We start from the raw sequence: 3,871 nt of genomic DNA, 5'->3' as shown, positions 1-3,871 counted from the left end.
AATGTGGAAGATATTATTATCTTCATTCTAAAACACATGGGGACACTGAGATTCAGAAAGGTTAAGTAACTTGCTCAAAGTTAAGTAGCTAAGGAATAGTGGAGTTGGGATTTGAACTCATGTCAGCATTGTTCCAAGGACCAATTCACATTCTTCCCTCTAGTCCTCAAGATGCAACTCATTAAAGTACACTTTGAGAACTCTAGCTCTGTAAGTTGGTTAATAACCTGAACTCGTAATCACAGTCTGAACTAACAATTCTAAAACTTGACTATATGTTTTCATAAGTTATCCTTTGTTTCATGTGAATAAGCTTGAGACTTAAGCTTCTTTTATATACAACGCTGAGGATACAATAGGTACATTGGGCATACAATTCATCTTGAAGCAGGGGGAAAGTCAAGCTGTGGTTCTGAACATAGAAATTCCGGGAATAAGGAGTATTTGTTTACTTAAAGTCTAAACAACTGGATGAGACCTAAAGCCAATCCAAATAAGTGTTATATATAGTTTGTTTGGGAAGAGTTGGGGTGAGACACTGCAAGAAGGTAATTTGGTGATTTTTTTTCTTTTTGCTTCACTGATTGACCAGTTAATGTTGTAGCGCAGCATCTCATACACACAAGAGTTTTGACTATGTTGGGTGAATCCTCAGTCAATAATCAATCATAAAGTAGATTAGACAATATCTAGATAATTAAAGTTGGCTTTATAGAGGAGCCACATTCTATAAGTTGGTCCTGTGAAGTGGATGTTGATACAAACTCTCTCATTGCTCTTTATTGTTTCAGATGTGCTTTGTCTTCGACTAGCAATGATGTATAAGATGTGGACTTTTAAGTTTTTCTCTTACTTCCTGTCGATTACAGTTGGCTTCTTTAAGATGACCTAAATATTGAAATGAGAGAGTAACTATTTGTATTTTGAAATCATTGACAAAAAGATTTCTATGCACAGTTTGCCTTTAATACATTAACTAGGATTAAATTTGGGGCACCTGGGTTGCTAGCTCAGCCTGTTGAGTATCTGACTTTTGATCTCAGTTCAGGTGATGATCTCATAGTTGATGTTCTGCTCTGACAGCACAGAGCCTGCTTGAGATTCTCTCTCTCCCCTCTCCCCCCACCCCTCCCTCACATATGCACTCATGTGTTCTCTCTCAAAATAAGTAAATAAACTTAAAAAAAATAACTAGGATTGAATGTATAAAATTTCCACTGATATGTAGGTATAAAATATGTAAAAATATGTCTATATTTCTAATCAAATGTATTATATGAAGGAAGGTATAATTAATCTATCAGCTACCCATAAATATATTGAGTTCTTGTATTGAAAGGATCCTTTGGTGAAGGCTTTGTGAAAGGAAATGATCATTTGTTATTTATGGGCATTTGTCCCTTGGAGTTTTGCTCCATTGAGTTTTTAGTAAAGTGGAGATTGCTTCTATGCAGGGTTTTTCAACCTTGGTACTATTAATAATTTGGGCCAAAGAATTCTTTTTTTAAAATTTCTTTAATCTTTATTTTTGAGAGAGAGGGAGAGACAGAGCATGAACAGGGGAGGGCAGAGAGAGAGGGAGACACAGAATCCGAAGCAGGCTCCAGGCTCTGAGCTGTCAGCACAGAGCCTGATGCAGAGCTCGAACCCATGGACTCCAAGACCATGACCTGAGTCGAGGTCGAATGCTTAACCAACTGAGCCACCCAGGTGTCCTGGGCCAGAGAATTCTTTGTTGTAGAGGCCTGTTTTGTGCATTGTAGGATGTTTAGCATTGTCCCTCGACTAAACCCCCTAGAAGCCAGTACCATTCCCCTACCCCCTTTTTTGATGACAACCAAAAATGTCTCCAGAGATTGCTAAGTGTCTCCTACAAGACAAAATTGTCCCTGGTTGAGAACTACTGAACTATGTAGGTCTTGAATATTAAGAAATAGTTCTATATTAGAATAAGTATAGCAATGCTTATATAACACTTATTTGTGGCCAGTGTTTTGCACATATAACTCATTTAATCCTTATAGTTCTGTAAAGTAGATACTATTATTATCCCATCTTTGAAATAGGGTAATGGAGGCACAGAGTGGGTTAAGTAGTTTGTTAAAGATTGCAGTGCCAGGATTTGAATTCGGGCTGGGTGGCATCAGCATGTGTCCTCTGAAATACACTGTACTATCTGTACAATGGAATGGCCAGAGAACAGAATTTTTTTTCTGGACAAATGATATTTGTGTTCTTGCCTAGTTATCCACATTGCATATCCAGGGGGATGTTTCCCATGGTCAGCTGTGGGCCTGCCACTGTGAAAGACTTCAGATAAACGCTAAAGTATTATAGTTAAAAAAAAAATTTTTTTAAGTTTTTATTTTTTGAGGGGGACCTGGGTGACTCAGTTCATTGAGTGTCTGACTTCAGCTCAGGTCACGATCTCACAGTTTATGAGTTTGAGGCCCGTGTTGGGCTCTGTACTGATAGCTTGGAGCCTGGAGCCTGCTTTGGATTCTGTGTCTTGCTTTCTCTCTCTGCCCCTCCCTTGCTTGTGTGCTCTCTCTCTCTCTCTCTCTCTCTCTCTCTCTCTCTCTCTCTCTCTGTCAAAAATAAACAAACATTAAAAAATACTTTTTGCGTGTCATCCTTGCACAGGGGCCATGCTAATCTTCTCTGTATTGTTCCAATTTTAGTATATGTGCTGCCGAAGCGAGCACTAAAAAATACTTTTTTTTTTTTTTTTGTAAAAGGAATCTTCCCTTCTTTTTTTTTTTTTTTTAACGTTTATTTATTTTTCAGACAGAGAGAGACACACAGCATGAACGGGGGAGGGGCAGAGAGAGAGGGAAACACAGAATCGGAAGCAAGCTCCAGGCTCTGAGCCATCAGCCCAGAGCCCGACGCGGGGCTCGAACCCGCGGACCGCGAGATCGTGACCTGAGCCGAAGTCGGACGCTTAACCGACTGAGCCACCCAAGCGCCCCTAAAAAATACTTTTTAAAGTAATCTCTATACCCAACATGGGGCTCAAACTCATAACCCCAAGATCCAAGAGTTGTATGCTCTTCTGACTGGTCCAGGTAGGTGCCCCTCAATTTTTTTTTCCCAAACCAAAGTGTATCCAGCTTTATTAAAGATACTTCTCATAAACAATCATGGTATTTCAGGCAGGACATGGGCAGACAATTGTTAACAGTATACAACAACTTTCAAACTCCCTTCTTCAATGGACTACCCAAATCAGGAGGCCACTATAAAACCCAGTGAAGTTTTCGTTTGATGCTCTGAACAGGGAAAGTTTAGACTGAGGGTTGACATTTCACATTTGCATGTTGTTTAACAACTTTTACAAGCCAGCCCCGACTTTCAGGAAATGAAAATGGCAGAATTACCAATCTGAAGCTCCACAAACTAAAATAGGAACCCTTTTGAGGGATGCCATCTCAATGGTGACACTAACGTCCAGATTGCTTTACATACTGGGAACCATTTCTTGGGGTCAGGTTCCAACAGGTCTCTGGGTTTAAGGGAGATAAGCTTATGTTGAAGGCAGAGGAGAAGAGGACATAAAAATGAATTTTAGTTTTTCCACACCACAAGGCGTTTGTGCCAAAGTGACTAATGTGTGTCAACATCAAGGAATCCCTCCTCCTGGGAACCAAGGGAAAGTTTCTCAGAACTAGAAGGGGATGGTGTTTTTCCCCTTGTATCAGTCTAGCTTCAGAGATATTCTACTACTGACGTATGCCCTTCCCCCAAAACAACACTGAAACGTTCTGTGTGCTAACAACGTAGCTTAAAAAAAGTAAAACAAAATTCTGCAGTTTTATAAAACTTGATAAAAAATAGTATTTCAAACTGTACAGTCACCAGAAGTACACAG

General features: G+C 39.6%; 1 non-coding gene across 1 annotated transcript; it reads right to left on the bottom strand.

Moving 5' to 3' along the window:
- Positions 1-2,601: 2,601 nt before the first annotated feature.
- LOC145714712 (U6 spliceosomal RNA) lies at positions 2,602-2,705 on the bottom strand. Its single transcript, XR_014136931.1, has one exon. It is a non-coding gene; the product is annotated as a U6 spliceosomal RNA (small nuclear RNA).
- Between the last annotated feature and the right edge of the window lie 1,166 nt (positions 2,706-3,871).

The sequence above is a fragment of the Panthera onca genome, chromosome X (genome assembly GCF_046562875.1).
Source record: "Panthera onca isolate mPanOnc1 chromosome X, mPanOnc1 haplotype 2, whole genome shotgun sequence".
Lineage (NCBI taxonomy): Eukaryota > Metazoa > Chordata > Mammalia > Carnivora > Felidae > Panthera > Panthera onca.
This window is presented reverse-complemented; position numbering and strand designations above follow the sequence as displayed.